This window comes from Dromiciops gliroides, chromosome 2 (genome assembly GCF_019393635.1).
Source record: "Dromiciops gliroides isolate mDroGli1 chromosome 2, mDroGli1.pri, whole genome shotgun sequence".
NCBI lineage: Eukaryota > Metazoa > Chordata > Mammalia > Microbiotheria > Microbiotheriidae > Dromiciops > Dromiciops gliroides.
Window position 1 is genome coordinate 402,435,508 of NC_057862.1, and position 24,560 is coordinate 402,460,067.

At 35.2% G+C, this 24,560-nt stretch overlaps 1 protein-coding gene across 8 annotated transcripts in view; it reads right to left on the reverse strand.

The window, feature by feature from the left end:
• The window catches only part of CHD9 (chromodomain helicase DNA binding protein 9), a 257,680-nt gene that overhangs the window by 193,144 nt on the left and 39,976 nt on the right, over positions 1-24,560 (reverse strand). For all 8 annotated transcript variants that reach the window (XM_043982156.1, XM_043982163.1, XM_043982161.1 and 5 more), the window contains exon 2: positions 7,312-7,398. The gene's annotated coding sequence lies outside the window, so the exon portion shown is untranslated. The remainder of the gene's footprint in view (positions 1-7,311; positions 7,399-24,560) is intronic.

A 24,560-nucleotide genomic window follows, 5' to 3' on the forward strand; every position in this document is an offset into this window, starting at 1 on the left:
CAACTTATCATCTTTTCCCTCAAATACTCTTCTCCAAAACTTCCATATAACTGTCAATGTAATTACTATCCTTCCAGTCACCCAGATTCACAGTCTTAGGGTCATCCTTGACTCCTCACTCACCACATGGGTTCACTGAACTGATTGCCAAATCCTGTTATTTCTACCTACAAAACATCTTTCACATATGTGCCATCCTTCCCATTCACTATGGGGCCACTCCAGTTCAGATCCTCATCAACTTCCTTCTGGGATATTACAATATTTTTGTTTTGTTTTTTGTTTTTTGCAGGGCAATGAGGGTTAAGTGACTTGCCCAGGGTCACACATCTAGGAAGTGTCAAGTGTCTGAGACCAGATTTGAACTCAGGTCCTCCTGAATCCAGGGCCCGTGCTTTATCCACTGCGCCACCTAGCTGCCCCCTAAATGTTTTTAATTAACCCCAGTCTCTCAAGTCTCTTCCCACTTCATTCCCTCTTCCACAGAGCAGCCAATGTGATTTTCCTGAAACACAAATTTGACCATGTCACCCCCTACTCAAAACCCAATGGTTCCCTATTACTTCTAGCATCAACTATAAAGTCCTAGGCATGTAAAGCTCTTCACAACATGGTTTCTTCCTACTTTTCTAGTCTTCTAAAGCCTAACTCCACTCCTAGCACTCTCCAGTTCAGCAATGTTGGCCTATTTGCTGTTCCTGGCACATGACACTATATCATCTGTCTCTGAGCCTTTGAACTGGATATCACCCATGCGCAGAATGTTCTTTCTCTTCATCTCTGCCTATTGACATTCTTGGTCTCTTTCAAGACTCAGTTTAAATGCCACCTTCTGTAGGAGCCCTTCCTGACCGCCAACCTCAGCCATTTGAGCCTTCCCATTTAAGGTTACCTTCCTTGTACTCTGAATCTTACATGCTGTCTCCCAATGAGTATTTAAGCTCCTTGTTTTTATATTTTGTTTATATTTCATATCCCTATTATGCATTTGGTGTGTTCCTTATACTATTTAATACTGTAGTATGAAACATTACTTTTCCTTTATATTTTGGGTGTTTTTGCCTTTCCTTATCTCCTCAGTGCTTAAAACAGTGGCTGGCATATAGTAAGAATTTAATAAATGTTTGTTGATTGAATATATCTAAGCTATAGTAAAACCCCACCAATATATAATTCAGATATATGGCAAGCTCACCAGTTAAATTACATCCAAGAAAAAGAAAACAAAAGAGACTGAGAACCCAAAATTGGTGTCATAAAACTTAACACACTAAAGCTCACTCTTGCACACAAGAGACCTTTCAGGTAGTGACTCTGCAGGAGGTCTTTCTTAATGATTTCTGAAATGAACACCTTCCCTATGAGATTATCTTCCATCTACCCTGTTTTTATTGTGAAGGTATATACTTATTTACATGTTGTCTCCTCTATTAGAATTCGAGTTCTTTGAGTTCAGGAATGGTGTTTTTCTTACACATTTAATACACAGTAAGTCCTATAATAAATGCTTGTTGATATTGTTCATTTCAGAGATTATTTATTTTACAAATTATTTTAATAAGCTTGCTTATTAAACAACTTCCCTGTGGTTGTATTTATCAAGGAATTTTGAATGATTTTAAGATATGAATGACAAACTCCTTGTTATATATAAGGGAGCCTTTGAAGTTGCGTTTTTGCTCTACTGAGCCAAATGCACATCTGTAATGAAACAATAAATAGGATTTTACATCCTCCACATTTTTAAGTCAACTATTTAACTGTAACGATGTGTTTTACTGTAGGAAATAACTTGCAAATTTGTGTATTCCCTTCTCATATTTTCAACAAGGATCTTCTCAATACATTTATAAATCATTTTCGAAACAATCCAAAGGTTAAGCACATCAATAAGTAGTTAGTGATGTCCTTTGCCTTTTCTTGAGCAGTAACTGACATTTACAAAGAGCCTTAAGTTTTGCAAAATATCTTATATACATTATTTCATTTGATCCTCACTCCATATATGTAAAGTAGGTACTACAATTATCATCATTATTTTACAAATGAAGAAGTACAAAGCTGTCACGTGACTTGTCCATGGTCACAAACACTAAGATTAAGAGCTAAGATATAGACCCAGTCTTCCTCACATTAAGTCCTGCACCTGCCACTCTACCACATCTGTGATTTATCCCATTCTTTTGGTATTTCTATCTGTCCAAAATATCATGTAAAATAAACTCTAAATGCTATCAAGATTATAAGTATATTTCCTCTATGTGTTCTTAGTCTTGTCTTGCTACTCTTCCCTACTTAATCTTAAGTGCCATATCTACTTCTTCATTAAAAAAATTCTACTGTTCATTTCTACTTCTTGAAGAAAAATTTTATTTTCAAGACTGAGTAGTTTTTTCATGTTAACATCAGTGGATGCTACATGGTTATGAATCTTAGAATACTACAATCTCTTAGGAATCAAAGATCCAGGTGACCCTGAGGGCAAAAGAGAGATGCATAGTGAGTATAAGCAGGCTACAACATATTTCCAAAAATAACCTGCTCAGATATTTATCTGAGAAATGTACAATAGGAAAAGATGTGTCAGTCACAAAATGATAGTGAATATAATAAATATACAATGTGAAGGCTACACTGGTAGGCAAAAAAAGGCATGGACAAAGCTATGGATGAATTATGACTGCAAGGATAGAAGGAAAATCCAAGTCATTATCATCACAGATCCACTCAAGTACTGGAATAGATGGTTTCCTAGCCTGGAACAGATTAGAAGCAACAAATTAGAAGAAGGAGAGGAAATGACAAACAGAAATACAACAGCAGCAAAAAGTGACAGACAAAAAATATCTCTATTTAAAGCAGATATCGGAACCGGAAATACATAGCACTTTGAGCGCAAACAGCACTACATTTCTCAAAAGACCTTGAATGTATCACTATTGAAGCAGAATTTAACTGTTATTAATAATAATGGTTCTGAATTATCAATAAGATCATAGAGCTGGAAGGGATCTTTAAGATCAATTAATGCAATCTATTCATTTTAAGGGGGTTGCGAGGTTGCCCAGTGGATAGAGTGCCTTACCTGGAATCAGGAAGAACTGAATTCAAATCCAGTCTTGCACACTTATTAGCTATGTGACCCTGAGCAAATCATTTAACCTTAATTGTCTCAGTTCTCTTATCTGTAAAAATAGCTGGAGAAGGAAATGACAAATCACCTGAGTATTTTTGTTAAGAAAACCTCAAGAGCCATTATTTTTGGAGATTGGGAGGATAGTGTTGTTAATCAAAATAAAGAAATCAGAAGATTAAAAAAAAAAAAAGAAAACCTCAAATGAGGCCACAAAGAGTTGAACATGAGAAGAAAAGGCCCAAAGAGGTTCAATAACTTGATAAAGCCATGAGTAATTTGAAGCTTGTACTTGAACTCACTGCATGAGACAGCCTGAAAATATTCCCTTCCAAATAATTTTTATTCTAAGACTAAAATTTTTCATATGTTGGTGCCAAAATGCATGAGCCTCAGTTAGCTAGAAAATTCACTTAGGTATAATTCCCCAAAATGAAGCAACACAGAATTTCTTTTGCATCCCTTTCCTTTCTCTTTCACCATCAAGCAACCAATAACGTGTTTAGTCAACCACAGATCTTCCAAAAAATACTTAATCAATTCATACAATTATCCACTTATACTTCAATGGATCTGTGATTTCATCTATGCAAGTACTTTCTTCAATGGGACACATCCTCTCACTTCTATCTTCTCATCCTATACAATTCTTATCCATACCTTCCCATAAATACTCCATTGAGTTATGGTAGAAACTTACTTGTAGGTCTTTTAGTCTAGTATAGGACTTGGAATATCCAAGTTATCATATGATTCACTTCATAATGACCCTACCTTCTTTACTGATACTACATTTCCTATATGATATCCTTTATTTATTCATTCATTTGAAAAGCATTTATTATCCATCTACTATATGCCAGGCACGATGCCAGGCTCTGGGAATACAAGGATAAAAAAGAAAGAATATTTGCCCTCAAGGAGCTTACATTCTATATCAACAGAAACAATATACACACCAAAAATTAAATTCAAAATATATACTAAGTAAATACAACATAAATTCTGGAGGGGGTAGGACACTAGCAAACTGTGGAGAGGAGGATAAACCTACTGTAAGAGGTGAAAATTGAGCTAAGGTCTGAAATAAGCCAAAGATTCTAAGAGGAAGAAATGTATTCCAGGTTTGGAACAACCTGTGTAAAAACTGGGTAAGAAGAAAAAGAAGTAGGCTAGTTAGGCTGGAACATATGTGGAGAGCAATGTGCAATAAGCCTGAAAAGTAGGTTTTAACTAGATTGTGAGAGGCTTTAAAAGGTAGATGGAGGAATTTCTATTTTATCCTAAAGGCAAGGGAGAGCTACTAGAGATCCCTGAGTAAGGGAGGGGAGGGAGTGTTATGGTCATATCTATGCTTTAGTAATAGAAATTTGGCAACTGAATGAAAGATAGATTGGAGTGAAGAAAGAACCAGGATGATGAAAACAATTAGGAAATATTTGCAATAGTCGAGGCAAGGGATAATTAGAGCCTGAACTAGGGTGTTGGCATATAAATGGAAAAGGGCAAATGGGAGAGCACTACCTCACTTGTGCTGCCATGCACCTGGCCTGATTGTACCAGTTCACTCACAAAGCACAGCTCTACCAGCCCCAGTGAAGGATTATGGAGGTATAAGACTTGGCAACTGAATGCACAGAGGGGATGAAGGAAGGGAAAGAGTTAAGGATTTCCTCCAAGGTTGTGAACACAAGTACCTTTGAAGGATGGTGGAGTATTCAAAAATAAGGAAGTTAAGAGGGGTGGGTCTGGGGTTGTATTTTCAACATGTTGAGTTTGAGATGCCTAAAGGACTTCCAGTTGAAGCAGTTGGTAATGAGAGCCTGAAGCTTGCTTCCTGTATGTAGCCCTTCAGAAATATATTGTAGCCTACTTATATACTAACTATAATATCTTTTGTAACAACAAATGGTTTTATCCAATGCAAAGATTAAAAATAGAAAAATTGCTAGGATTTAAATGAAAATATCTTTCAGATAATTCCTACCACATAAAATAAGGAGAAGCATTTTCCATCAAGTTAACTATTAAAGAGAAAATTAACATAATTCATTATGTATTTTTTTGTGTGAGGCAACTGGGGTTAAGTGACTTGCCCAGGGTCATACAGCTAGTAAGTGTTAAGTGTCTGAGGCTGGATTTGAACTCAGGTCCTCCTGACTCCAGGGCCGGTGCTCTATCCACTGTGCCACCTAGCTGCCCCTCATTATGTATTTTTAAAAGGCATTAGAGAGGGGCAGCTAGGTGGTACAGTGGATGGAGCACTGGCTCTAAACTCGGGAGGATCTGAGTCTAAATCCAATCTAAAACACTTAATAGCCATGTGACCTGGGCAAGTCACTTAAACCTGACTGCCTTAAAAAATTAAAAAAGGAAAAGGCATTATAGAAACCTAAAGGTATACCAGTCCTGAATAATTTGTTAGCTAAAACAAGATGAATATATCTATAAGAGTTCTACAAAGTTCTAAGAACTTTCTACATGGAAAATATGCTGAAATATCTTTGAAAAATACTTTGTCAGAGTATTCCTTACAAGTATTCAGAAAAGTAGAAAGGTATTTTTCATATCAATTTCTTTTTTCTTCTTTTTTTGTGAGGTAATTGGGGTTAAGTGACTTGCCCTGAATCACACAGCTAGTGTCAAGTGTCTGAGGCTGGATTTGAACTCAGGTCCTCCTGACTCCAGGGCTGGTGCTCTATCCACTGTGCTACCTAACTGCTCCTTTCATATCAATTTCATAAGAAAATAGAAGTTTTAAGAAATGAACTCTTTAAATATAGCATAATAATTAGAATTTAAAACTTCAGACTGCCAAATTTTATGTTGACAATATTAGGTTAATTTCCTGATTAGTTGAAAAAGATGTAATCTTATTTTGGAATCACCATAACTTAAAAAAAAAAAAACTTTGGTATTTCTAAAAATACAAAGATATGGAATATTTATTTGGTACAAAGAGATTTTACTATTTTTTCCTCAGACTGGGTTTTGCTTAGAAAGCATATTAAAACTATACCTTACCTATTAAATGATTTTAAATAGAAGATTAAAGTAAATCTTAATATGATACTTAGTCCTAAAAAGTTTAAGCAACAGTAAATAAAGAAGCTAAAAACATTTATATCCTAAGAAAGGAAAGAACTAATATAGAAACCTTTGCTACTAAGGCTAAATAAATAATAAACAAAACTATACATATGTCATTCAAATGTTTACTTTCGTATTTTAAAATGTATAAATTTTAAATTCCAAATGAAAATTTTAAAGCAGCAAACACTTTTGTAGAATTAAATTTTTTTCATTATAAGACTGGCTAATATTCTGCCACTTCTTCATCTTAACAAAGAAGATATGAATTTCTAAATGTTATTGGAAAAGAAATGCTTCTTTCATTTATCAAATGTAATTGTTCAATTTTTTTAAAGTATCGGGCATTAGGAAATGATCCTGGATTCTTCAAGGCTATACAAATGAAGTATAAGCTGTGTCAGGTCCTGAAAAGCAGGAAAGACTTCAAGTAATCAGCCCCACACTGGGCAATGTATCTGGTGTCCAAGGACCAACCTAGATAAGTTTGGAGAGATTCATCACCAACTTGGCTTCAGAGTGATGAATTTTCCAGCCAAAGCAATTCTTTTACTTGTTTTTTGTTTTTGTTTTGTTTTTCAGGGCAATGAGGGTTAAGTGACTTGCCCAAGGTCACACAGCTATTAAGTGTCAAGTGTCTGAAGCTGGATTTGAACTCAGGTCCTCCTGAATCCAGGGCCTGCGCTTTAGCCACTGTGCCACCTAGCTGCCCCCAAAGCAATTCTTATCTACAAAGAAGTATAGGGCTTGCAATCTGTATTTGTGGTTGGAAGTACCGCCACCAATGAAATCATGGATCCCTGAAGAAAATATTAAATTTACTTTACAAAGGTAGGCTCAAAACTGGACATCTAAACAGATGTTTGATTGACTTAATTTATTTTTTGATGCATTTTTGGAACCTTTGATAATCTAAAAAGAACATGATATGATAGAAGTAAAGTAGAATATGGTCGACTTCTTAGAATAAATACGAACTCTGAGATAAGTGTAATTTAAAAAGAAAACATTCATAACTGAAAGATCCTTTGTCAACAATATATTAATTCTATCAATTCATATAAACTTTCAAATAACAATATCCTTACCCATGAGTACAAAATAGACACTGTCACAAATGGCTAAGAAACTCTGGGACATGCTGATTTGCATCCAAGAAGTTCATCATTGGAAGCCTGGAAGAAAACATACAAAAGTATAATAACAAAAAGAGTATTTACATTATTCATCATGTTAAATACAAATTTAAAAAAATATCAATGCACAGATTTCCCTAAATGATCTAGAAGCATTTATAATAAAAATAAACCTAATGTCAGGAGTACAGCAAAAGAACCTATTCAGGTTTCTCTAAATACAAACGTCTTCATTTCCCATAGCACATTTCTTACAGAGAGAGTAAAGTGATGCATTGGACCTTGAGTCAGGAAGACCTAAGTTCAAATCCAGCCTTAGACATTCATTCATGGTATCACCCTGGAAAAGTTACTTAACTTTCACCTGTATCGGATTCCTTATCTGTTAAATGGGGATAACACCTACCTCTCAAGGTTGTTGTGAGAATCAAAGAACATAATAAATATAAAGCACTTTGGCACAGTGCCTGGCACATAATAGGCACAAATAAATGTTTGTTTCCATCTTTTCTTGCACAACAATATTCTAACACATTCATATGCCATAACTTATTTAGCCATTCCCCAATTGACGGGCACCCCTCAATTTCCAATTCCTTGTCACACCAAAAATGGCTGATATACACTGCTGTACATTCTTTTTTTTTTTTTAGTAATAAACATTTTTATTTATAGTTTTGGGTTCTATTTTTTTATCCCTCCTTCCCTCCCTCTCCTCCCCCTCCCTGAGGCAGTAAGCGATCAAATATGGGTTATACATGTATGATTATGTAAAACATTACCATATTAGTAATTTTGTATAAGAAAACTTGAATAAAAGAAAAAATGAAAGAAAGTGAAAAATAGCAAGCTCCAGTCTGTGTTCCATCAATAACAATTCTTTCTTTGGAGGTGTATAGTATGTTTCATCAATAGTCCTTTGGGATTGTTTTAAAGGATCATTGTATTGTTGAGAATAGTTAAGTCATCTTCATTAAACAATATTGCTGTCTCTATACACAATGTTCTCTTGGTTCTGCTCACTTCACTATACATCGGTTCATACAAGTCTTTCCATGCCTTTTTGAAATCATCCTGCTTGCCATTTCTTATAGCACAATAATATGCCATCACCATCATATACCACAGCTTGTTTAGCCATTCCCCAATTGATGGGCATTCCTTTGATTTCCAATTCTTAGCCACCACAAAAAAGAGCTGCTATAAATTTTTTTGTACAAATGGGTCTTTTGGGGGTCAGCTTCGTGGTGCAGTTGATAAAGCCCCAGCCCTGGATTCAGGAGGTCCTGAGTTCAAATCTGACCTCAGACATGTGACACTTACTAGCTGTGTGACCCTGGGCAAATGACTTAACCTTCATTGCCCCACAAAACCAAAACAAAACAAATAGGTATTTTGCACTTTTGGGTGATGTCTTTGGGATATAAATCTAGCAGTGATATTGCTGGATCAAAGGGTATGCAAAGTTCCATAGCCCTTTGGGCATAGTTCCAAATTGCCCTCCAGAATTGTTGGATCTTTTCACAACTCCAACAACTGTGGATTAGCATCCCAGCTTTCCCACATCCCTTCCAACATAAAATATTTTCTGTTTTTTGTTATATTTGCCACTCTGAAATGTGTGAGGTGATACCTCAGAACTGTTTTAATTTGTATTTCTCTGATCAATAGTGATCTAGAGCATTTTTTCATGATACAGCTGTACATTCTTAAGCGTTTGCTTTAAGACTAACCCCTCCCTTAATCTGTCCTCTCTTATCCTCCATTCTCCCTTTTTCCTCCTGTTTCCATGTTGAGTGAAATGTATTTCTGTATCCACCTGTGTGTATTCTTCCCTAATCAAATGTTGCCCATTTCCTCTCCCTTTCCTCTTTGTTTGTATAGACTTCTTCCTGTGTACCTTAGCTATGAAATAAATTTTCCAAGTCTTCTTCTCCCTTCTCCTCACTCCAGTGTATTACTCTTCTCCTCTATTTCCATTCTTCTAAAATCATCAAAAAATAATAGAGCCACTCTCTCAAGCTCTCTTTTTATGTACTTCATGTTATTCAGTCAACTTGGTTGATTGGTTTTGCACTAATATCCTTCTTTGATCTTGCCTTCATCCACAAGAGATCTACTTTTACATTCAACAAATTCTGAAATTCCTTTATCTGATGATAATTTTTATCATTAAATTTTTCCCTAAGTTTTTCATCTTCACCATGGCCTCTATTCTCTCAACCTTCTCAGTTATTTCTCAAGCTATCATTCTTGCACTGGCTATACTCTCTTCCCTTGTCCATCTTAACCTGGTAAACCACCTTAACTTCATTATCGACTCTCATTTTCCTTTCCTCCTTAGCCTATTGCTAATAATGCTCACCAGCCATACTCTTTTAATTATTGCCACCATCTGCCTCCTTAAGTCCCATTCAGATGGTGCAGAACTGAGCTGGAAGAAATGGCAAAGCCATTTTGACTGGGTCCACTAAAATCAATCAATCAATCAATCAATCAACCAATCTCTCTCTCTCTCTATATATATATATATGAATATGTATATATATATAAATAATATTTAATCTCAACTAGACCTTCACTACAAGATAATAATTCTACTCCTCACTAGCTGATTTGCTATCCCAATCTCCACAATGGGTATTTCAAACCCTTTCTTCTCTACTTAAGCCTCTTACAGTATCCTCATATGCCTACTCTCCCAGTCAAATAATTTTTTTATAAAAATAATCAATATATTGAGTAATCATGTGATATGGCCCTCTGAAACATTGCTGGAAGTTTCTTAATTTAGCTATTTCATCAGCTGAGGACTAAAAGGTAGAGTAGGGAGGTAAGAGGGGGATTTCTCCACCAAAAATCTAATTCCTAAGTCTACACACCTTTTTTCTCTGGCATCACCTCTTTCTTCTGACATTAAAATATTGCATTATGACACAACTTAACTACAGTGTTAATATTATTAATCTAAATTATAGTTATTTACATGAGATAGTATTATAACTTTAATAATTCCAGAAATGTAAATTAAAATTATTTTGAGATATTAAAAAATAATGATCAATATAAACATTACAGATATCATTTAGTGGCTCTGGTTGTAAACTTTTAATCAATAAGCATTTAAGTGCCTACAATGTACCAGGCACTAGTTACACAGGATGGAAATAGAATGAGTTTCTAACACAGGAAGGAATGCCCACATTAATGAGACCACAGATCCATTCAAGAACTGACTAATGAGAAGAATTCAGAGAAACATAAAGTGATGCAGAATGAATAAAGTAGAACCAAGACAACAATACACTCAGTGGCTACAATAATGTAATGAATTGTAATGAACAAACTCAATCCTGGAATGCTGGTAAGGAAACTTTACTTCCTCCTCTTAGAAAAGAGAGTGAGTTCCTAAGACGAAGAATGCAATATGTAGCCATATTAGCTGGCTTTAACTGTCTTTTTTGTTACAAAGAAGGATTTATGAGAAGCATTGGCTATGGGAAAATGACTGTTGTACAAAAATAGGGCAATAAACAATAAAACATATTTGAAATTAGTTATTGTATATCTAGACCTAACAGAAATTTAAGGTCATGGACTTCTGTGTAGTATATTATATAACTGATGATAAAAGAAATATTCCATCTTCTGATAAAAGTCTCCTAGGGTGGAGAGTTTCAAGGTTACCTGGTGATTAAAGAATTAGATTTAAATATTTCTCTTATTTAGGGCTGACACTTTAACAAGGTCTTGCATGCGATAAGAGTTGAGCAAGAGTCTCTATTCCTCATCCTAGAGCCCTTATACAAAGCTTTTCTCCAACTGTGCCTTTCTGCCTTCAATTTGTTATCCAATCTCCTACAATACAGATGCATACTAGTCATTATTATAGCCTGAGCTCATACAAGAATCGTTTTTTACCATGTGGCAACTGAAAAGATATCCAGTTTTCCCACCTATACTCCTTCCTATAACATAACAGGAGAAATATCTTGTTTAATTATAAGTTCTATATTATTTTTATGCCATGAGTTCTATGACATGATATATTGGTTTGCTATTTAGTATTTAAAAGTCTGCTTGTTAAGACTAACATATATGCTTGGTATGGATCTGCTTTTGAGATTGGAATGTAAACACCTTGAAAGTGAGTTCTTATTCTTTATATTTGTATCCTAAGGACCTAGCACAGTGCATGTCACACACTAGGCACTTAATAAAAGCTTATTGATTGGTTTGAATGTAGGACACAAAGTATTCTCTATTAATGAAGAAAAATTCATTTGGTTATTCTGGAATGGACTTCATTCTATTTTCTAAATGTCCCATACTTTTCACTCACTCCTATCCTGAAACTGAAGGATGGATTGCTTTCACTATTGTTTTTTAAAAAGTACTTGGAAACCCAAATCTTAGATGGGCTTTTTGGTAGGAAGCAGATTATTTTTGGTTACAAATTCTGACCCAGAACTTTTTTCCCTAAACATAAAGAACTTTTACTTAATAGTTACTTTTAAATATTAAAGGGCATTATAAAAATTTCCTCACAGTGTTCAAAAGAGAACATTTTCATTGCTAAATATACTAAGCAAATAAATGTAATTTCTTCCCTATCAGGTAACTGGTTCTGCCCCAAGCTAGCCAAATGATGTTGGACTAGTCTCTTAACTTCTCTGTGACAGTTTTCTCATTTGCAAAATAAAAGAGTTGTTCTAAGTCCAAAATTCCATTCAGAACAAAACACTGGAGAAAGGGACCAAAATATCCTGTATAATGATAAAAGTTGAATAGCTATGTCATAAATGTCATCAACCCTTCTTAAAGCTCATTGAATTTTAAATCTTTCTTAAATTCTATTTAAGAAAGGTGCTGCAGGGCAGGTAGATGGCGCAGTAGATAGAGCACCGGCCCTGGAGTTAGTAGTCCCTGAGTTCAAATCCAGCCTCAGACACTTAACACTTACTAGCTGTGTGACCCTGGGCAAGTCACTTAACCCCAATTGCCTCACTAAAAAAAAAAAAGGTGCTGTGCTAATCCAAAGTAGTGCCATCATCATCATCATACCAAAATTACAATTTACCAATGTAATGAAATTCTTCTGGTTAACCAATAGTACATCATCCTGAATTAATGCCAGTTGATAGTGAAAATATAAGTTGTCAAGATGTTCCATTAATAGACAAAATGTAGAACCATCAGAACAGCCAAGATGGTAAGTGGCTTTACTTTTGATATAGGTTTAAAGTCATCTACCAAATACCCACACTCTTAGCTTCTCTACATATTGAGGAATGGGTGGGAGGGGGAAAAAGGGAAAGGAGACATTTATGTTTAACTGAACAGCTTTATTAACAAATTCTTTTTTTTTAATAAAGTCTATTTCTTATATTGTTCAAAATGTTCTGGTCTTCTCAAGGCCACACATGTATTCTACCTACTGTGGCTTGCCATATAGTATCTAGCAATACACTACAGAGTACAAACATTTAAAAGTATCCTTGCAGAATGAATATTATGTATCAAGGGCCTTTTCTTAGTATATTTTAAAGTAGATACTTCTAAAATCATCTCTGAGTTAATGATGGAATCATTACCTTATTATTATCAGTAATGACAACTTACTTATCACCTTTGTTTTAATGATATTTAACTCTACCCCCTCCCTCTTCTTTTTATAGATTTAAAGATTCAGAATATCCTCAAAAACAAACAAAAGTTATTGCAAAAGCACCCTCTGGAATTTCTTCTGGAATCTTATGTTAAGAGTTGCTATGTTACTCTTATAATTTTATGATCCATTTTAGAACCTAACTATTTTTGGGGGGGGGGCAGGGCAATGAGGGTTAAGTGACTTGCCCAGGGCCACACAGCTAGTGTCTGAAGTCAAATTTGAACTCAGGTACTCCTGAATCCAGGGCCAGTGCTTTACCACTGCGCCATCTGGCTGCCCCCTAGAACCTAACTCTTAAAAGTCTATTTTTGGAACAGAACTATGGTTTTACTGATACAGGAAACTCTTGATGAGAAAGCTCCCTTTATCAATGCAGATCAGTAGATTATCGAGAAATATTATTTAGGTGAAATCTTGTTTTCCTGCTCACTGAGAGTTTGGCAAACTATAGCCTGAATCCTACTTACCTCCTGTTTTTGTACAGCTTGCCAGCTAAAAATGTTTTTTTTAACACTTTAAAATACAATAAAACTATTCAGGCTCTACAAAACAAGCAGAGGGTCTGATTAGTTTTGCTAATCCTAACCTATAGCATAGTATGTATAAAACTACAAGTTTTGTAGATTCCTTGTTAACATTCTCTTCCATTGACAACTTAACTCTTTTTACTTGCTTTGTTGACATCCATATTAAATTTACTATTACTTTGCATCTCAGTAGGGAAACTCCTTAATACTCAATTAACCTCATCCCAGCTCCAGAGAACTGAGAAAAGATCAATTTCAACTGATGTTGATATAAAGCTGAGAAATGGTTATCAATGCTTCAAGCAGGATGCAGGAAGAAATATGAGTACAGAAATTGTACATTCCTCTGGAGTAAAATCTTCAGCATAGTCATATTATTTTATTTTAAGTTAATAAAAGTTTTAATCTCTTTCATACTCAGATTCCTCATCTGTAAAATAAGATTGACTAGATAATTTGAAGTCCTTTCTAGCTTTCAATTCATGATACTATTCTCATCAGACATACTCATATTCAAATATAACAATAAAAATAAACATTTGGCTTAATGAAAAGAACACTAAATCTGGAGTAAAATTATCTGAGGGGTCAAATACCAAATTTACTACTCCCTACCTACTTCACATTGGGCAAGGCACTTCAAGTACTCTAAACCTTAGTTTCTTCCTCTGTAAAATGAAGAAGTTGGAATAGATTAAGTTCCTTTCAGTTCTAAATCTATGATTCTATCATTTGTTTTCGTATTTTCCAATCTTCTAACCTTGAACAATTCAGATAATTGAGACTTAAGCTTACAATATTGATCACAATGCAGCATTTCCAAACATCTAAAGTCCATTAAAAAAAGAAAATCATATGATTAGAGGAACACTTTTGAACATTAAACTTAAATAAATAAATATTATTAGAAGCTCATCTTAGGAAATTATCAGATTTCATACCAAAAAACTCTCAGATTTAGAAGGCAGTTAGAGGTAACAGCTGAAACCATGGAAGTAAATGTGATCAAAGGAGAACAGTGAACGAAAGGGATGTAACCTTGAGGAATACCTACATTTAAGAATTTGCAATAAATAAGGAGACAGATCACTGATGAGAAATAGAAGGAAAACAAGGGTGGTGCCAATGTCATATAAGCTAAGGAAGAGCCATGACTAAAAAAAAAAAGTTTCAAATGCTCCAAAAAGATCATGGAGGATGGAAACTGAGAATAAGGGCACCAGATCTGATAATCAGGCCTTTAGTAATTCTTAAGCAAACTAATTTTGTAGTGGAGTAAAAAATGCAAGGAATAAAGGACTGAGTGGGTGTGGAAGCAAATGGAAGTAAATGTATATTAGTAAATGGAATTACTCAATTAAAATTTGAGAAACAAGATATTTATTATTATAGAGGGATATACATGGAATCAGAAAAAACTCAGTTGAAACTTCATCTCAGACACTGTGACCCTTGTCAAGATTCAATCTCTCCTAGTCTCAGTACCCTCATCTATAAAATGGGGATAACATATTACCTTCCTCACAAGAATTGAGAAAAATTCTTTATAAATTCTAAAACACTATTAGAAATGTGATTTGTTATTGTTCTTATTATTATGTAAAGCAGAATATAAGTGCCACAAGAAAAATACGGTGTGTTTTGAGGGTTCAAAAGGAGAATTAGATAACTGGTTAGGGGAATTAGGGAAGATTTCATGAAAGTGGTATATGAGCTGGGGAAAGGGAGGATGAAGAGCATTTCAACAAGTTGAAAGGTGAGACTGAGGGAGGGCAATTTAGATTGAACAATTTGAGTCAAGTCACAGAAACCAAAAAGCACAAGGACATACTGTGGAAGAGAATATTTCAGTTCAGCTGATTCACAGAGTATCCAGAGTAAAGCAGTAATAGATAAGGCTCAAAATTTGAGTTATGGGGAACTTTTCATGGTCTTAACTGTAAGGCAATGGGGAGCCACTGAAGGGTTTTGAGTAGAGAAATAACATATCGAGAGATGTGCTTTAGGGAAAATAATTTGGCAATAAGAGTAAACAGGACTGACTGGGGAAGGAAGAGGATGGATAAAAGAAGCTCAGTTGGGAAGTGGTTTCAATAGTCCTGATAAGAATTGGAGCCTGGCTAACAGTATAATAGTGGGTATGAAAAGGAGTTGGATACAAGAAACATTGTTATCGGCTATATGATGTCACAGGCTATGATGATGATAAGCTATCAGGAGACTCAGAAGGAGAAGGCTGCGTTCTGAGTGTAAATGACAAGGAAAACAGTAGTGTTACACAAATGAACAAGAAGTAAATGAAAAAGCATTTATTAGGTGCTTACTATGTGCTAAGCACTAGGGATACAAATGGAAGAGACAGTCTCTGCTCTCAAGGAGCTCACATCACATTCTAAAGGGGAGAAAACATAGGTTTCAGCAAAAAGTCAGATGGAAAGGTTCAGGGAAACAAGTGCAGTGGCAAAGCCAATGGCAGTGCATCTTCTTTAAAGTTATTTCCACTGATAAAAATGTATCTGTTTCTGATGTTGAACCATTTGGTGGTGTCAAGTACTTTGTGTGGTAAGAATTTTCTTTTCTGGGTCTTCAACATCTGTGGCTCCTGAGGAGGTGGGGGTTGAAGCCGTTCCAAAGGTAGTTGCCAGCTCACATAGCCACAGGTGCCACTCCCCTCTTATGACAGCCGGGCCTGCACTGGAAACAGTACTGGTACTCTAGAGGGCATTACTATTCCCAGAGCTCTTGGTCCTGGGCTGTACTGGAGTCCAAAGGGAGGTAAGTGGTGGTACAGTTTACAGCAGAAGTTTGACCCACCTAGTTACATGACACCTCTTATCTCTCCCTCAGGATGCCTTGCTGCTTTAGCTAGGCTGGCTTGTCTGCCTTACTGGTAGTAGCTGGTGATAGTGGCAGCAGGGATGGTGAGTCCCTTCTCCACAGGGTTTGCTCTTGTGGATGATGGCTACCAGGGCCAGGCTGGAAACAGGGCTGGTGTTCTGAAGACACTGCTATTTCCTGGGCTCTTAGCTTTACCTGTTTATGGAGGTGAAGTCAGAGGTAAAAAAAGATTCAAGAAAAATATCAAATTAGGTTTAGATGGATTGAATTTGAAATACTGCTGGAATAACTACCTTATGAGAATTAGAACCAGAAGGGACTGTAGTGATCACCTAGTCCAATCCCCTCATTTTACATATAAGGAAATTGGAACCTAGAGAGGTTAATCAACTTGCCCAAGATAATGGATGACAGGGAGGAAAGCTGCGATTTGAACTCAGGATTAGTGCTCTTTCCATTACACTGATGAGAGGTGTCTAGCAGGTAGTTGAAAATGCAGAAACCAAGCTTGAATTAGAACACAGAGCTGATGATTAAGACTTAGAAGTCATATACAGAGGTAATAGTTGAAACAACATAAGTAAACATGGTCACCAAAATAGAATAGAAAAAGAGAAGGGAAGAGAGAGGGACAGGGACAGAACCTTGAGAAATACTTACATTTAGGAATCTCCAATAAATAAGAGGCAGAATTGATAAGAAATAGAAGGAAAGCAAGGACAGATGGTGCCGATATCATATAAAGGAGAAAATTTTAAGAAAAATGTTTCAAATGCTCCAAAAAGCCCTCGGAGGATGGGAGCTAAGAAAAATGCAGTTAGATTTGACAATCAGGAGGATATCTGTAATTTTTAAGCAAACTTCTTTTGCAGTGTGGTAAAAATGTAAGACAAATTACAAGGAGTAAAGGGCTGAACGGGTGTGAAGGCAGTGAATGTAGATTATTAACATTTAAGGTTTCCAAAGGCCTTTGATTCCAGAGTCTAAAGACAGCTTTCAAGGGGCATTAGGGGTTTGGCAAAAGAATTCTGGGGGTAAGGAAAACGAACATATTTATAGACAGAGGGGAAGATAGAGGGATTAAAAATCAATAAATTAAGGCTTTCTCCAACTTTAAATTTTGTACAGTGATGATCTTTTCTTCATGATAGGTAGGAGTCAAAGTTAATGCTATAGTGAAGGGGTTACAGTGAAGGATTAAAGCTTCCAAGGAAGAGTAACGTATAGGTGGCACAATTTAAAAAACTTGTAAGGTAAGTCACAAAATGACATGCTGCAATGAAGATGTTACAAGTGAAGACACAAAGCTTCTGGAAGAGTTACATAAAGGTGACTCAGTTTACAAACTTGGAAAGGGAGGAAGAAAACTTTCAAACTTTGCCACAACTCTGCTGCAACCTAATTGTTCCTTGACCTCCTTGACTCCATTAATCTCTATTTCCACTCCACAAAGCATACTTCAAATCTCATAATTGTAAAGCACTCCTTTTCTTCCAAGATCCCTAATTTGTTTTTAAAAACAACAACTTCTTTTTCTGCTCTTGCTGTACCTAATCTAGCACAATATGGATACTTAACTATGAATTGAAAATGGTTTCTATTTGCAGCTGTTCCTTTCAAGTACACTCCAGTTAAGCAGGAAGAAACCCACAATGAGAGTTCAGTTGAGTGAAGAGTGACCCATCATGAATATTTTTTTGCATTTCTGGAGAATATAAAAATGAGACATAATTACAAAATTTTCGAATAATTCCCACTACCATTTAAATCTTAATGAAGACCTAAAATCTAGAGCCCCTCTCCCCACCAAAAGGCTTAGAAACAGAATTTGAAAAATTCTTGAATGAATAAAAATGCCATTAAAGTACTACTAAAAATGCTTCAGCTACTAATTTTAACCAAAAAAAAAATCCCTACATACTCAATGAACTATTCAGATAAAGATTTTCAATTAACTGTGTGATATTATGCAAAGCATTTAACCACTCACTGTCTCGGTTTCCCTCATCCAAAAAAACGAGGGGGTTGGACTAGAGAATCTCTATTTTGATACTCTGAAAGACCCATTATTTCATTAGATGGACGTCTCCTCTAATGATGGAGATCACCTCACCCCATGCCTTATCATCTTCTGTGACTCTTGTCCTATAGTCAAAGAAAAATAATCGATTATAGGATCAAGATTGTTAAAGTTCTTCATAGTCTATCATTCTAAGCTTCTTGATTCACTTCAAAATAGGGCAGCCATATTCCATAGAACTCAAGATGAGAGACTGATAGAAAACTACAGAAGTCAAGGAAAGTGAGTTTTTAAAAGGAATGGATAGGGGGCAGCTAGGTGGCACAGTGGATAAAGCACTGGCCCTGGATTCAGGAGGACCTGAGTTCAAATCCGGTCTCAGACACTTGACACTAGCTGTGTGACCCTGGGCAAGTCATTTAACCCCCATAGCCCTGCAAAAAAACCCAAAAAAACCAAAACCAAAAACAACAACAACAACAAACGAAAAGGAATGGATAGTCATTACCATCAAATATCAGATGAGGACTGAGAAAAAAAGTTCACTGAATTTCTCAGGACATAGTCATTTTGTAACCTTTATGAAACCATCTAGTACTGTGTCCTCCAAAAAATTCAGTAGCCCCACTTAAGATTGAATCTGAGGGGCAGCTAGGTGGTGCAGTGGATAAAGCACCAGCCCTGGAGTCAGGAGTACCTGAGTTCAAATCCGGCCTCAGACACTTAACACTTACTAGCTGTGTGACCCTGGGCAAGTCACTTAACCCCCATTGCCTCTCAAAAAAAAAAAAAGAAATAAAAGAAGATTGAATCTAAATATTATTTTAAAGATCTGTGATTTGGCCAGTGTAGATACCTCCCTCCACCTCATCCATTCACACATGGAGAGTTGTGGCCAAAAAAGTCTGCAACCAATCTAATGATGGAGCTCCAAACTGGAGCTTAGCTAGGCTGGTCCTCATATGGCAGACACACAGTACCATCTCCTAACTCTTATCTATAGCCTTCCCAAATTGGCAACCCCTGGCACTCAACTGGAATGGCCTTTGAAAAATCAGTCACTTCCATACTATGATAAAGCATCAGAATAGGAATTTAGAAGAAAAAAAGTGAATCTAGGATCTTTTAAATCACAGAATTTTAGGAACCCCCTGAGAGACTTAGAATTGGCAAGGAACCTTAGCGGTCACCTAATTGAATACCCTAATTTTTCAGATGAGGAAACTGAAGTACAGGAAGCTGTGTCCTTCTTGCCCAATATCAACCAGAAACTTGCTAACAAAGCCAATACTTAAAAAGCAGGTTCTTTGACCACAAATCTCATGAGCTTTCTACTACCCCACAGTCTAAATGGATAAGGAAACAAAGATCCAGAAAAAATAAAGGTTTGACAAGGTCACACATCTATTATGGACCATGGTATCTTTATGAAGAAATAGCATGATGTAATGTTAAGAACCCTGGTTTGGGAGTGAGGTGATGTAGGATTCTAGTTCTAGCTCTGTCACTGTGTGATGTATGGTAAATTTATTAACCTCTTTGTGACATTCTTTTATAAAATAAAAGAGTCTGAAGTAGATAATTTCTAAAATGTTCCCCAGAAATAAGATCAGTTTCTATAATGATTCTGGTTCTATGGTTGTGATCTATCTATACATCTTAAAATAGTGTAATAAATACCATTACTCAAATGCATCTGTTATCTCATCAGTGATGTAGACTGCAATTCACCTATGCTTTTTCTGAATGACTCTAGTCTAGTTCCTTTTATAAATTTGCCACAAGGGGGGCTACTTAACATGTAAGGTACCTTCCTCAGTTTCTCTCAACACAACAATAGAGCACATAGCATAGGCTGTTCACCAGTTATTTATTGCTTTTATCATTGACTAACAAACAATTTTCCTTTTTATTTATATAAATTTTTTGATAGCATTCTCCAGTTTGCTTCTTCCTCATTCCTTGGTCATAATATAGAACAGTCTACTAATGTCCACAATTAACCTCTCCACTGACCTCCAAATCATCCTCAATGTAAAATCTCCCAAGATAAGATGATTTGCAACATCACTTTGCAGTATGGGTCCAGTATAGACAACGAGCTGGGAAACAGAATTGTTGTACATCTCAAATGAAATAAACGTACATAAAATGTTTTATAAACCTTCTAAGCAAATGTCAGCATTATTATATTATTATAACCAAAATAATATTGATTAAAACTAGTGGTAGAATTGTGTCCATTTTCCCCTTCTCCCTCCCCCTAGAGTCATAAATAATAAGCTAGAATTATTTCAATCTACTTCTTAGTTCAGGCTTATGATTTCACTGGCATAGGAAAATCCTAGTATGGTAACTTCTACCACCGCTACAGATCAGCAAATGTTCTAAAACTAGAAATTTTAGAGAGTTGCACTGCAAACTGACAGATAAAGTGGATTATCCAGGGTCCCATAACTAGTATGTGTCAGAGGCAGAACTTACTCAAAGGCCTACTCTGTATACATCACACCACACTGCATTTCAACCAAAAAGAAACACACACACACACATATATACATAAGTATACATACAACAGTTTCTAAAAGATAATAAAAGTTTACAAAATTAAAGGAAACAAAAATATATATTTACTTAACTGTCAAAATGTATAAATTCTAAAATAAATCACTTATTGTGGCACATATTAAAATTGTGTATTTTTCACCCTCTTATACATTAGTTAATAAAATGTTAGTAGTTAGCCTCCAATAATGTATTATAAATAAAGTTTAATATAGTTTATGCTATAATCTAATGGAACAAAAACAACTACTGCAACTCAAAAAGGTGGTACTTTTTCCAGGTATCAATATTATCCTTATGGGTGAAAAAAAATATATTTTAAATGACTGATTTCAAGAATTTTCATATATAAAGCTCATCCAGCTTTTAAAAAACAACCCCCCAACCCCCCAAAAAACCTCTTACAAATTTGTTCAGCAAATAATAAGTAGTAATATTACAGGAAACTCCATTATTTCTGAAAGCTATTTCATATCACCAAGTAATGTGAGGGTCACGAAATATTTGGCAGTAAATGTTTGATCTGTATACCTATTTTATATACTTATATATCCCAGGATCCCACAAAAACTTCTCAGGTGAAAAGGGGTCACCAGTGGGAAAAGTTGCCTAAGCAATTTCTACTAGTTAGCTTTAGGGCCATCATTAAAAATGATACATCCAAACAGGCCATTCATATCAATGATTGAACAGGTAGAGACATAATCGAGGCTAGCAGTCTTTTTAAAGTTTGTAACTATATATAATTGTATTAAGAGCAATTGGGGGGGGGAGTATCTAATTTTATATGTAAAGTGAAAACATATTCATCAAGTATACTTTCAGACAGATATGCACTTAGTAATGCCAAAAAATGTTTTCTTCCAACAGTAAAATATTGTTAATTACTTTTCCATTAAGAAGTATTAAGAAAGCTTGAAGGCTTTGCCTTCCTTTCTAAATACAGTGACACATCTTTAAACAGAAATAGCAGTCTTAAAAAGAAATACTTGACACATCTAAATTGGGTGCCTATAATATACTACAGTGTACAAGTCACACATCTCCTAAGCCCCATCTACTCCCTCTGCCTGAAAACTACTCTGAATCTTTGCTACAAGTCAGGTAATAAATGCCACCTTATGATAGTGCTATCTGGAGAACCATGAAGATGGAGAGAAGAACCAGATGACAGAAGAACCAGAAAACAACCAAAGATCCACTGGGCTTTCTATTCTCTAGAGGCTCTTTGTCACCTGGCTAGATTTTCTACTTCTCTATTTACTCAAAGGTAGGAGCTGAGGTAACCAGTAGCAGAGAGAGTTAGAAGAGTTAGTTTTATTAAGCTGTATGGAATGTAGCATCCTATATTTATGAATTAAAGTGAAGTGGTTACATCATTGTACCACCAATAAAATCCTCCACATGGTATAAAATGACACAGTGGCAGGTATGTGAAATTTGTAATAGTTTAGAAAATCTATCAATTACGATCACTATTTTCATTAATCTTACATGCGTTTTAAAAGTCTTTCAAATTGGAGAGAACCAAATCTTTAAAAGTGAGGCTCTCACTTAAGGCAACTTGATTCTACAACTAATAAATGTTTGTTGAATTGAAAACTAAATACAACTTCAACTTTTTCTTTTAATATACTCTTGGATATTTTTTCTGCAATGAAATGGATCCCACCACAACAATTACTTGTGTGGCTAATTCTTCCCAGTCTACCTACTATTTCTGATAGAATTTATTTGCTTGCTCTCTCTCTCTCTGCTTCCTTTGATTTTGATTATTTTTTCCTTGCTCATTTCCAATGTCCGTAAAGATACTGCTTCCTTCTCTAATTTATCATATTTACATTGGTCATTTCTAGGTTTATTATTCCCTTACTGATCTTTGTCTTTAATAGTTAATGGTGACTGGAAAAAAAGACCAAAGTGGGAAGTGAAATGAGGGAAGAATAGTGAGAAATGTGATGTGAAACCAAGGTACCAATTAAATGTATTTTTAAAAGGAGACTAAAATCCCCAATCTGCCCAGTAAGCTTTCTTATTATTATGGTACCAATATTCTCCCTGTTATTTTCCCATCTCTTAAATTTCATATGCAAATCCCTCCTCATCTTAACAATTCTAATGTGTCTTCATTTCATATAACCTTATTCAATAAATTATTTTGCCTTGATAAGGCCTTTCCACTAACTATACTTTTTCACCTGTGCACTTGAGATTATGCTATTTAAAATCCTTCATTCTCCACATCTATATCATTATCTATTTAAAACCTTTACTTTGTCTTTCCTTATGAAATTAAAACTTTTTTCCTGAATTTCTAATACTCTGTTCCATTTCTACCTTACAGGTGCTTAGAATCACATAATTTTGATGCTTAAGAGATGCTCTAGTTCAAAGCACCTTCCCCAACTTTTGTGTTATAAATGAAGAAATTGAAGCCCCTAAATAACTTGCTTTAAGATCTATTAAATGCTTTTTTGTTAAACTGAAGCTGACACAGATAAAGTTGGGTATCAGGGTATCAGACTTTGGAGTAAGACACAAGTCGTCTGACAGTTTAGTCTTTTTTTACTGTAATATGCCTCCCTGCCTCATTTTTTCATTTCCCTGAATCACCCATCAGTATGTTTTCTCTCAAGTTGACAATATCTTCTCTTTTATCAATCCTTAATTCATGAGTTCCTGCTAAAAACTCTTATTATCCATGAAACTAGCGATAGATTAGAAATCTGACAGTCAGGGTAACTAATTTTTCTTCTAGTACATTTTATGCCATCTTTATGAAAGCTGTAATTCAGAGTATAAGCCATAAAGGCAGAAATTTGTTAATAACTTATTGCATACTCTGTTTAATGTATAATACTTTAAAATAATAATAAATATATTGGTAAATACATGGTATAACCACACCTTGCTATTAGCAACAGGTGCGTTTGGAACATATAAATTGGAGAGATGGAAGGGAATTTAAGAGATTAACTAGTCAAATTATCTTATTTTATGGAAGAATCTGAGCCCTCAAAGGATGAAGTGATTTGCCAAAGGTATGCTAGAGTGTGATGAAATCCGACTTAGTACAATGTACTTTTCATATTCACTCAACAAACATTTATCACACACCTACTGTTAGAAAGCACTACACTGGGTTTTTGTGTAGATATTTAATTTCTGTAAACAACATATAAGGTAAATTCATTATTTGAGCTTATGTTATATTCTTTACCAAAAATCCCTTTGTATCGTAATCTGTTTTGTAAATTAGTATGGTGGATTGGAAAGAGAGCACGAGTAGGTTGTAGAATTAGAGGATTTAGGTTCAAATCCTACTTCTAATGCTTTCTACCATTGTGATCTTGGGGCAAATCATTTAACTTCCCTAGGACTTCAGTTATCTTATCTATAAAGTGAGGGAACAGGACCAGATGTTTTCTGAGGTCTTTTACAGGTGGAGGAATAATTCTATGTTTTCCTATACCAGATCTTTAAATAGGGGATAATTAGAAAGTAATATAAGACAAAATAATCTCCTTTTTGTCCTTAATATGATATAAAACACTAGTCAAAACTGAGAGTACTTAAATTA